General features: G+C 40.0%; 1 protein-coding gene across 13 annotated transcripts in view; it reads right to left on the bottom strand.

Moving 5' to 3' along the window:
* ZBTB38 (zinc finger and BTB domain containing 38) overlaps positions 1 to 12,823 on the bottom strand; it is a 125,282-nt gene that overhangs the window by 10,668 nt on the left and 101,791 nt on the right. Inside the window, exon 1 of one of the 13 annotated variants that reach the window (XM_057498200.1) lies at positions 5,178 to 5,528. The exons of the other annotated variants lie outside the window; for them this stretch is intronic. The gene's annotated coding sequence lies outside the window, so the exon portion shown is untranslated. Of the gene's footprint in view, positions 1 to 5,177; positions 5,529 to 12,823 lie in introns of those variants that run through there. 13 annotated transcript variants of the gene reach the window in all.

Here is a 12,823-nt window from a genome sequence, read left to right as displayed (position 1 = left end):
GGAGAGGCATGCTGGAAGAGGTGCCAGGAATCTGAGGAGAACGGCTTGGGAGCAGGTAGGAGGGAGGGCACCCAGGAGAGAGGCTGGCAAACCCTTGCAGGAGGAAGTGACATTTACTGGGTCTTGATGAGAACAATTTAGCTCTGCAGATTTGGACAAAGGGAATCTAGTCAGAAAGTTTCATACCCTTAGGAAGCCTAACCATCAGAAGAGTCAATGTAACAATTTAAAGAATCCAAATCTGCAAATGCAAATTGAAAAAGCAGTAAATGTTGTTGAAGATACAATTTAGTCTTTAAGATGCTAGCATCTACTTTTCCAAACTTACCAGTGCCCTCCCTCCAAAACACCTAGTTTTGTCATCAACAGCTTCAGGACTGTAGTTATCTGATGATCTCAGTAGGTGCTAGAGCTAAAAGCCATGTTCTACATGTCAAAAGTGCAATAAAGAGTTCAAATTCTGCAAACCAGAAGGGATGATACTGTGGGTCATAATCAGATTTGATTTGGGGAAAAAAAAAAATCAGACTGCAGTGTGCTGAAATCAAAGGGAGGCCACAGGCAAATCTGGTCCCCACAGGGATTGTTTGACCCACATGATTTTTGGAACCATGTTTTTGAAAAACTGAGTTGATATTGAAAAACAGTAAGATCTAACATAAAAATCAATATACATTTTCTTGAAAATTAGGAAGACTAGGCAACAACATGGTTTTTTTCTTTTTTTAAGTATCATTGATATATAGTCTTATGAAGGTTTCACAATGGGGTTGTTGCCTGCCTGGCAGGAAGGATGGGTGCCTAGTAGCAGTGTCCCCATGTCACAGTCACCTACACCTACACACACACACAGCCTGCCCAAGCTCTTACCACCAAGTGGTTTCTCTCAGTAATATGACCAGCCTGGCCCCGTTAGCAGATTCGGTTTGTGTGATGATAAGAACATTAAGTAAAATAACATGGGATCCACAGATCTCATCAGACATACTTTCTTTAAGGATATTAAGGATATTAAAATGGACTTATATATGAGCTCAGGAATGGGGGTGGTCAGGGAGGGGGCATAGTCATTCTCACCAAAAACAATATTTAAAGCAATATTCTCTTTCTTTATAGAGAATAACTTTAAACAGAAGTCTTAGGAATTCCTACCAGTGGAAAGCCCACAATAGATTTCAGAAAAAGAAATATGATTTGGAAAGAAGATGAGATTTAATTTAAACTTTCTAAGATGTTTTCTAAAAAGCAAGTTTCATGCAACAAATTCACTACTTTTATACTACTGAGATGGAATAAATAAAAATGAAAATGGCTAACAAAAATGGTATAGATGCCAAAATTTGTGAGCCAGTAGTTTTAAAAAATAAGCTAATTTGTAATTAGATAATTCTGATCATCTGATTTTTGTTATTTTCCTGAGTATTTTAGCTGTAATAGCTTTTTACCATATACCTTCTAAATGCATAAATACACACATGTATATATCCACATATATGTACAAATATATGACTATGTAAATATGGGAACATGTGCTTTATGTAAATATATTTTATAAGTACATAAAAATAGAGTGAACATATAATTCGGCATCTACATAGTATATAAACAAAATATAAAACTATGTAAATTAAATATAAGATTCTATATTATAGTTATAAGTACACATGTGTTTATATAAAGTATACTTCATAAATATTTAAAATTCTTTTAGGAATTTTATAAATACATGATAAACTACAGTTGACCCTCGAACAACATGGGTTTAAAATGTGTGAAATTTTTTCAATAAATATTTTGGAAAAGGTCTGGGATATCTGTGACAATTTGAAAAAAAATTTCCTTTTCTCTAGCTTCTTGTTGCAAGTGGACAGTATAGAATACATAAAACATGCAAAATATGTGTTGACTGAATGTTTATGCTACAGGTAAGGCTTCCAGTCAACAGCCAGCTATTAGTAGCTAAATTTTTCATTAATGTGGGAGGTGGTGCCCCTTACCTCTTCAGTGTTCAAGGGTCAACTGTACTTTGTAATTATAGTTTATATAAATGCCTTTGGGAAATTTTAAGTCATATTTAGAATCTTCTGCTGCTTTTGTCTCATGCCATATTCCAAGTTTATGTAATAAATACACATACATATAGTGCAAAGATGGGCACTGATGATACCTTTGATGATTAAAATGATTTTACTTTGCCTGCTTTTAAAATAACTAGCTTTAAAAAATAAAATAAATTTAAGCACACATATTCCCTAGTCATGGGTGCCTTTTCTCATAACTTTAGAAGGTTTCCACATTCCATCTGTAAAGAAAGCTTTAGGGAGAAAATTCCATTTCTTCCTAAGGTCCCTCCACCCTTGCCCCTGGCTCTTCTGCCTGGCAGTTCCTTATACTTACTCCCCTCAGGTGACACCCCATCTGGGTAGCCTCCAGCCTCCGGAGTTTCCAGTTTTTGGCTCCTACCTTTACTTAACATGTAGTATTATGACTTTTTTTTTACATTTGTGTCTTTCCCTATGGGCTCCTTCAGGGCAGGGAGGATGTAACTCATCTTTGCACTCTCAATGTACAATGCAAGGCTGGTGATGTTGACAGTGAGTGGAGAGGAAATGGCCCCTCAAACCTGAGGAGCAAGTGGCTTGAATTACACACTGTGCTTTGAAAGGTTCCTGATGTAAAGCTCTAAAAATTAAATCTAGGTGAACCCAAATTCTACTCTACAGAGAGCAAAATGAATAGGAAAATAAAAATTAATTCTTGTCTATTTTCTTCCACTAGTTTCCTTCTAATTTGACAGTTCTCAAGGTAATTCATGGACCACTGTGCCTCCCAAGACCCTTTCAGTTTGTGAGGTCAGTACATTTTCATAACACTAGAATATCATCTTTTTTTTATTTTAAATATGCTGACATGTACACTGATGGTACAAACGCAGTGATGGGTAAATGGCTGGCACCTTAGCTGACATCAAGCCAGTAACATTCAAATGAATGAGTAAAATTAATAATCCTATTAAGTCTTGAGCCTTCAATACATATGTTTTTCTATTCTGTGTGGTAAAATAGAAGGTACACATAGAACACTTTTGGTGCATGCTGAAAAATGATGATTACCTTGAGGAAAAGCACTGGAGTGGTTCTTTGAGCTGTGAGCTGAACTAGGCAACTTTTTAACAGAACACCACTTTTACTTGAAAGAATGACTGACAAATTATGGCTATTCTCAGAATGTGGGTATTTGGCAAGCATTTTCTTGAAAATGAGCTAAGTATGCCTGTCACTTCAAGGAAGTAGCCATTATGTTGTTAGTAATAAAATTCAACTTCCAAGTGAAATTAGAAATTTGGAAAACTTGTATCCACCAAGGAGCTCAACACTTCTCAACACAGAATGAGTTTTCTAATTAGGTGGGTGGTAATTTCAATGAATGCGATTTTTTGATATTGTGTAATGAATTTGGAAATTTCAGTGAACCAGTATTTTCCAAATAACCAATGCATATGTTTACAAAAAATCATGCATGGGCTACAGGGTGTACGAGGGACCAGTGCATTTAAATGTAACAAAGTACGGGAAGTTCACTGATAAGGTTTCAGATTCCATATTGCACTAACCTTTAAGACACTGCCACTTGTCAAGTTTTGGTATAGTATCAAAGAATATCCACAATTAACAAAGCAATTAAAAAACTTCTCCCTTCTCCAACTTCCTATTTGTGTGACACTGGATTTTCTGCAGGTACTTCAACTAAAACAACATACTGCAACTGCATTCAGAAGCCGATATGAAAACCCAGTTGTTTTTCTATTAAGCCAGACATTAAAGATATTCGCGAAATATGTAACACAATACTACTCTTCTCCCAACATTTTTTGCTTTAGAAAATAGTTATTTTTAGATAGAATATTTTACCATGCAACTGGGTTTTATCATAGCCATTTTTCATGAGTTAATAGTTTTTAAAATTCTCATTTTAAATTTTGAGTATAGTAAATATTGACAGATATAACTCAGATAAACAAAAGCTCTTTGGATCCAAAATGACTTGTAAGAATGTAAAGGGGTCTGGAGACCAGACTTTAAGAATTGCCACTCTAATCTATGCAAAGATGTTCAAAATTATGTTTTTAAAGAAAATATTTATAAATCATTTTACTCGATAAAAGTCATATTTAGGCCTAAGTGAATTAAAGACAAACTGAATGAAAGTGTAGTAAAATGCAAAGCAGAAATCCTCAGGAGATGGAGAGACCAAGGGATAGAGAAACACATACCCACAGTCAGGTATATGCTCTGTAGCTGTTTTTAATTTTCCAAGTTTGAAGTGATTACTGTCTCTCCTGAGTTTGAGTGAGGCTGAACAACCAGGTGAACCAATAGTCCTTCCACACTGAACTCCAGTGAAAGCTGCCCCTTGGCCTGCAGGAGGCTCCCTGTATTGTCTTTGCACAATCTACCATGACTGGCATCCCTGCCTTCCAAATCTCAAAGGTTACAATATTCTGTTGCCCAAATGGTTCCATCCATTCGTCTATTCAGTTAGCCTCCTCCCCATTGCATCCAGAATGCTGCTTTTAGACACAGGTTCACTCACTCTGGGACAGAAATTGAGAAAAGGGAAACAACTCTCGGCAATAATCTAACCAACTAATTCCCAGTATTTTCCAGCTTAGTTAACTCTCCCCTCCCACAACTGGTCAAGGCAACTTTACTGAAACACACAGATGTCAAAACACTTAAAATGAGAGTTTCTGTACAAACTCTCTCAATGACGCAAAAAAAAAATCTTGGACAACCTCTTGAAGTTGTTAACTAACGTATCTATTATGTAGAACTTTATAGGGCTTGTTAATAAAACCCGTTGTATTTTTATTAGTAAATCTTTAAGACATGACAGACAGTGAAGTAATGCTATGCAGTGCACATTCTTAGAACTAGAAGCCACTGAACACAAGGCCACTCTCCAAAGCCATTGCAAACCCCGGTTTTCTAAATCTTCTGATCAGAAGCAAAGGCCACAGCCCTCTTGCAGTACCTTGGCACTTAATTCCTGACATACATAACACAACTGATGGACAACGAACTTTCTCCTCTCTCTACTGCAAGTCTTCTTTTATAAAAAGAAACTTAGAAATAAAGCCCAACTAAAAAAAGAATGCACTGCATTAGGACACTGACCTGGAATCCTGCAAAAGACAAACTCACAGACTGTTTTGGGCCAGGGTGGGGCTCATACTGAAGGGGAATCTCCTCAGGAAAGCGTTCTGACAAAGGGCACTGCTTCAGTGATTCGGCTCCACCACCTGACACACATCTTTGCAGTACATTTTCATATAGTCATGTTGGGTGCCTACGTCAGACCTCCTCATGTGATGGGGTATTAGAAACACATGCAGCAGATCTCCAAAACAGATTACAAGACAGAGGCTCTTTATAGAGTTCAGCTGTGTCTAGGAAGAGGCAATCCTCTTGATTTCCCTTCTAAATACAGCCCAAAAGTGGCAGAGAAGAGCTGCATTTATCAGACTTTAATGCATGTAAGCTATCAGATTCCAGAAGGCATAGTAAGGCAAAGGAAGTTTTTTTTTTCCCCAGCTGAAATTCCGGCTGTTCAAAAAGCTAACATCAGAAAGCTGTGAGTACATTCAATAGAAAGGGAGGCTGGCTGAAATAACCTTACCTGAATATGTTATTTTGAAAAGGTAAACATTTGCCTCTAGACTTGTAGTTGCGTGCGTATAGGTTGTGAGAACGAGTATTATCAGATTCATGAATGATGCAATATGTCTAGTTACATAGTTCAGGTTGCTAGTTTGGGAAGAGGAAAGGGGGAAAAGGTTCTTGGTTGAAACACAACAGTATTTCAGGGTAGCCCATGTACCTTGGGTTCATCTCAGAATCAAGCTTGCCTGGACATCTGCTTAAGAAACCTGGCAAACAGGCTTAGAAAGTTTACCTCTGAAGCCTTTGAGTGCCTGCCTCAACCAAATTCAACCGACACTCAGAGTCCCTAACGGGGAAGCATTTTTAATCAGAATGCCGTGGGGACTGAGTTACCATAGTGACCAGGACAGGGGTCTCGTCCCCCAGAACTTCTCATTTTAGAGGTGGGGCTTATCATCAAGAGTGATCTTGCGAACCTCGAGGGCCAACTGGCTTAACACCCCGTTCCTCTCCGTGGAGGGCTGGCTCTCAGCGAGGGCAGAGGAAGGACTGCTGTGCACTCCGGCTTCCAAAAAAGAATGAACCTCCAGCAAGTCAAAAGGGCCACTCACTCTAAAATGGAGGGCACCAACTGCTGCTTTGTGTTGGACTAACCCCACCTCCCCGGGGCCCCCTCACTCTTGACCCCCAGCTCCCCCTGCCCCCCAGCATTTTGGGGACCACTGCAAGACAATGATTCACAGTTTACATGGACTCTTTCTGGACGAACCAGAAACTGGGCTGAGAGGAGTGAATGAGACAACACACAGGAAAGCACAAAGTGCACTGCTTGACACATAAGAGAGGGTGGCTGCTCAGCTTGTGAACTGTCTGTGTCCTGCTCAGTTGGCAGCTATGGAGAGAACTGCTTATGCAGTCCACTCTTCACTCAACACACAGGATGAGGTTTTAAAAACACAATAACATCAGGTCAAGTCCTGTGTAACCCGTCAGTGGCTTTTCCCTGGTGTTAGCATAAAATCCAGACCCTTCACTGTGGCTGGCAAGGCCCTGTGCTGTCCCTGGGTCCTTGTCTAGTCTCTCCAGACTCACTTGCTCCCTTCTGCCCTGCACCCTGTGCGCCCCACACAGGCCTCTCTCCGCTTACTCTGCCTGCCAAGTCTCTTCCGGCCTCAGCACCTTTAATCGCACCGGGTCCAGCACTGTTCATGCCTGGCTCACTCTCATGCTTTAGGCCCAGCTCAAATGTCACCTTGGAGGGACCACCCATCTATTTGCTCCTGCCTTTACTTGCCTGGTTTATTTCCTTAATATTACTTACCTCAACCTGCAGTTATCACATGTAACTGCTTGTTCACTGTCTACACTCCTTCAGAATGTAAGCTCCAGATGGGAAAGGACTGTCTCTGTCCCGTTCACTGCTGCATCTCCAGGCCACAGCACATGGGAGGCACTCTGGAGAGAGTTGCTGAATGAATGAGTGAAGTGGCTATGCACATCAAACATGAATGGGGTCTGCGCTGCTTAGAGTAGCGGCCTGCCCCCTACTCTGCACTCCTGGTTGATGGTATACTCTGCTCTGCCTTTTTCTTTTCCACAAAACTCATAACATTCCAATATACACAATTTGCTCCTTTATTATTTATTGTCCATCTGTTAGAATTTAAGCTCCACAAGGGTAGCAGTCTTTGATTTTCTTCACTGATGCAGCTTAAGCACTTACAACAGTGCCTGATACACAGCAGGCCCTTAATAAATACTCATTTACTAAATGAACAATCCAAATTATAAATAGATGTATGTTTGTAAATCAACATGACATACGGTTTTCAATGAACTAGAGCAAATAACCCTAAAATCTGTATGGAGCCACAAAAGACCCTAAAGAGCCCAGGCAATTTTAAGAAAGATCAAAGCTGGGGGTATCATGCCCCTTGACTTCAAGCTATACACAAAGCTACAGTAATCAGAATAGTATGGTACTGGCACAAGAACAGATCCATAGATCAATGGAATAGAATACAGAGCTCAGAAACCCACACATACCTGGCCAATTAATATATGACAAAGGAGCCATGAATATACAATGGGAAAAAGACAGACTTTTCAATAACTGGTGTTGGGAAAACTGGCAGCCTCATGCAAGAGAATGAAATTGGATTGCTGTCTAACTCCATACACAAAAGGAAACTCAAAATGGATTAAAGACCTAAATATAAAACATGAAAGTATAAAACTCTTAGAAGAAAATATAAGCAAAAATCTCTTGAACATAAATAAGCATGAGCAATTTTTTTCTAGACACATCTCCTTGGGTAAGGGAAACAAAATAAAAAATGAACAAGTGGGATTACATCAAACTAAAAAAACTGTACTGCAAAGGACACCACCAACAGAACAAAAAGGCAGCCTACAATATGGGAGAATATATTTATAAATGATTTACCCAATAAGAGGTTAACATCCAAAATATATGAAGAACCCATATACCTCAACACCAAAAAACCCCCACAAATAACCTGATTAAAAAACGCATGGAGGACCTGACATTTTTCCAAAGAGGAAATACAGATAGCCAACAGGCACATGAAAAGATGCTCTACACTACTAACTGTCAGGGAAATGCAAATCAAAACCACAATGAGATATCATCTTGCATCAGTCAGAATGGCCACTATCCAAAAGACAAGAAATAACAAGTGTTAGAGAGGATGTGGAGAAAAGGGAACCTCCTACACTGTTGGTGGGAATGTACAACAGTGCAGCCACTGTGGAGAGCATTAAGCAGGTCCCTCAAAAAACTAAAAATAGAAATACCATTTGACCCAGTAATTCCACTCGTAGGAATTTACCTGAACAAAATCTCTGATTTGAAAAGATATATGCACCCCTATGTTTACTGCTGCATTATTTATAATAGCTAAGATATGGAAGCAACCAAAGTATCCATCAATAGATGAATGGATAAAGAAAATGCAGTACATATATACAACAGAATATTATTCAGCCATAAAAAGGGAGAAATCCTGCCATTTTTGACAACATGGATGGACCTAGAAGGTATTATGCTAAGTGAAATAAGCCAGGTGGAGAAAGACAAATACTGTATGATTTCAGTTAAATGTGGAATCCAAAAACAAAACAAAAGGAATAAAATATCAATAAATGCATAGACACTGAGAAGTGACTGGTGGTTACCATGGGGGAGGGGTTCGGGGTGGGTGGGTGAAACAGGTGAAGGGGATAGAGGCACAGATCTTAACCATAATATAAATTAGTCATGGGGATGAAAGTACAGCATAGAGAATATAGTCAACAGTTCTGTAACATCTTTCTATGTTGACAGACAGTGATGATACTAGTTGGGGTGAGGGCTTAATAAAGTAGATAACTGTCGAATCACTATGTTGTACACTTGAAACCAATATAATATTGTACATAAAAAAACATTACATATGGTTAGCAGATGAATATTGCCCATTACAACTTTCACCTGTTTGAATTTCCCCAATTTTGAATGAAACTGCTTTTATCTGGTACACTTCAGACTGTGAGGCACTTTACATATTAATTCATTTAATGCCCTTCACAATTCTGCTAGGTGGGCATGTAAAATGGAGATGCTATTATATAGTCACGGGGTTAAATTGTCAATTTAACACAGCATTATCAAAGTCTGTATTCAACATATAGAAGCTGGTATCATGCACACAGTATAGATGTGGAAATCGAGTCCAGATAAGTGTTTTGCTTTAATTTCTAATGGTGGACAGTGCTCAGTCCCCTACACTCTGCTGCCTCATACGCAGAGGCACACATGGCAGGAGGCAGGTCTGAGCAGGTGACCTGCCCTATCCAGTACTGAATGGCCTTGCAGAAGCCTGCAGCAGGACCCAGATTGGGATTCAAGACCTAGGGCTGTCAGGGGCAGCCAGCCTGGATATCATGCAAAGTCGTCACTGCCAAGGGCGCCTCTCACAAAGCAGAACGTGCCAGAGAGGTCCCCCAGAAAGACAACTGAGAATCAGAGTGAAGGCAAGCAGATCCCTGGCCGTGGGCAGCAGTTACCGGGACAATATAAGCATTGCTAACTGATATGCTTGGGCCTGGGGCTCTTCACGGTTGCCTGGGTGTACAGTAGTAGAACTGCCAGCATTTTTGAGGTGCCACCTGAACACATTGTCAGTTGTAGTGTCTGCCCCACAACCCAGAATTTGCTAAACATCAAACACCAAGGCCTGTCCAGGACACCCACATGTTGCCAACTTAAAATATTTATTTATTATTAAAATAAAGTTGATTTTTAAGTTTATTGCGAATTCAGTCCAAGCTCTCAGGAGACAAAGGCCAAAGATTTGCACAGCCAGGATTTGCTAATCTGAAGTGAATGCATCAGACAGATAAGTTTTCATTTGCTTCCTCAACCCCCACAAGTATTTAGATGTATCCTCTCATTACAGGCCTGAGGGTGATGTGGGCTCAGGGAGCATGAGGCTTTTGCTAGTGACCTGTCAGTCAGGGTACAGCATAAGACTAGTGGGTATAAAGTTTCAGGAGACCACTCGGTGAAGAAAATCTCCAGGGTGGGGCCAACTTTGGGTGCAAGCCTTCTCTGTGACAGAGGGAAGGGTCTCCCTGCCAATGTGGCAGGGAGCTGACACATGGTCAGCAAGGCTCATTAAAACTCTAAATCCAAATGCCAGTATCTTTACCAAAGCTTATGAGGTCCTCTGTGATTTAACCTACTGCCTGTTGCTCTAATCCACACCAGCCCTTGTTCTGTCCCTTGAACTAGGATCATCCCACCACAGGGCCTTTGCACATGCTGCTTCTACAGCCTGGAGCGGCCTTCTAGCCCACGTGTCAGCCAACCCTGATCTTCACCCAATGATCCCCTCCCCCTCAATCAGGTTCACCTCTTATGTACTCTCAGCATACCTTTCTTTCACAGTACTTATTATGATTGTAATTATTATTTTACAAATGTGTACCTTTACTACAAGTGTGAAAATTTTGTGAGGCTAAGACAATTTACGCTACAGTTTCTCTAGCTCCCAGAACTACACTGGGAACATAACAAGTGTTAATAAACCTTTATTAAATAAGCCAAAAAACAAGAAGCACCCAAACACTAAGCATTCTGGAGCCCACCATACCTAGCACTGTTACCAAGCTTTCTGGATCCAGCATTAGGTCAGAGACACTGCCCTGCTATTTGTTACCTATGTTAAAAGGGATAAATACATCTGTTGACTGTGAAAAAGCCAAGAAAGCTGTCTGACAGGGTAAAAGGAAAAAAAAACAAACCCAAAATACAAAAAATCAAATCAACACTGCTGGCCTAATGCTGAGCTGGAAAAGACAAGACAGGTTGGCCATTGCCCACAAAGTTGTCACTGTTCGAACAAGTTAGAACATTGGAACACAGCTTTGAAACACTGAGAAATTACCTGCTTTGGCTCAAAGGAAGGAAAAGAGCGATACTTCAAGATCTACTGATATGCTTTTTCCCGCTAGAGACAACAGGCCCAAATGGAGAAGCTTATGCTAAGCTTCGTGTCACCAAACTGAAACTTAACTTGTTTACAATTTTGTCTCTCCCAAAAATGCAATCTTAAACCAATTAGTCAGGAATCAGCTGATCAGCATTAGGTAGGTAATTCTACCTAATGTAAGCCCCTAACATTTCCTATAAAGGAAGTAACCTTGCAATAACCAACCTGCCTTTTTGCCTAACTTCTGTGTTCTGCTCTCCGCTGCCTATAAAGTCTCTTGCCTTGGATAGCTTTCCAGAGCTTTTTTCTGTGCTCAATTGGATGCTGCCCAATTTATTGAACACTGAATAAAGTCAGTAAAATCTTTAACATTTACTTAGATGAACTCTGTTAACAGTTTAAACTCCAGTGATTTGGCCTGTGTCTCCTGAGTGCTTGGACTGAATTGGTGTGCAATTAAAAAAATTTTTTTTATTAAGGTATTATTCATATACATGCTTATGAAGGTTTCACATGAAAAAACAATGTGGTTACTACATTAACCCACATTATCAAGTCCCCACCCATACCCCAATGCAGTCACTGTCCATCAGTGTAGTAAGATGCCACAGATTCACTATTTGCCTTCTCTGTGCTACACTGTTCTCCCCGTGACCCACCACACTATGTGGACTAAACATAATACCCCTCAATCCCCTTCTCCCTCCTTCCCTCCCCACCTGCCCTCCCACACTCCTCCCCTTTGGTAACCGCTAGTCACTTCTTGGAGTCTGTGAGTCTGCTGCGATTTTGTTCCTTCAGTTTTGCTTCGTTGTTTTACTCCACAAACGAGGGAAATCATTTGGCACTTTTCTTTCTCCGCCTGACGTATTTCCCTGAGCATGATATCCTCCAGCTCCATCCATGTTATTGCAAATGGTACGATTTGTTTCTTTCTTATGGCTGAATAGTATTCCATTGTGTATATGTACCACATCTTCTTTATCCACACCTCTACTGATGGACACTTAGGTTGCTTCCATATCTTGGCTATTGTAAATAGTGCTGCAATAAACACTGGGGTGCATATGTCTTTTTGAGTCTGAGAAGTTGTATTCTTTGGGTAAATTCCAAGGAGTGAGATTCCTGGGTCAAATGGTATTTCTATTTTTGTTTTTTTGAGGAACCTCCATATTGCTTTCCACAATGGTTGAACTAGCTTTCATTCCCACCAGCAGTGTAGGAGGGTTCCCCTTTCTCCGCATCCTTGCCAGCATTTGTTGTTCTTAGTCTTTTCCATGCTGGCCATCCTTAATGGTGTAAGGTGATATCTTATTGTGGTTTTAATTTGCATTTCTCTGATGATTAGTGATGTGGAGCATCTTTTTATGTGTCTGTTGGCCACCTGAATTTCTTCTTTGGAGAATTGTCTCTTCATATCCTCTGCCCATTTTTTAATCAGGTTATTTGTTTTTTGGATGTTGAGGCATGTGAGTTCTTCATGTATTTTGGATGTTATCCCCTTATCAGATATGTCATTTACAAATATATTCTCCAATACTATAGGATGTCTTTTTGTTCTGTTGATGGTGTCCTTTGCCATACAGAAACTTTTTAGTTTGATGTAGTCCCATGAGTTCATTTTTGCTTTTGTTTCCCTTGCTCGAAGAGATGGATTCAGGAAGA

The sequence above is a fragment of the Manis pentadactyla genome, chromosome 1, assembly GCF_030020395.1.
Source record: "Manis pentadactyla isolate mManPen7 chromosome 1, mManPen7.hap1, whole genome shotgun sequence".
NCBI lineage: Eukaryota > Metazoa > Chordata > Mammalia > Pholidota > Manidae > Manis > Manis pentadactyla.
The sequence above is the reverse complement of the archived record's forward strand: the minus strand, read 5'-3'. Positions and strand labels throughout refer to the sequence as shown.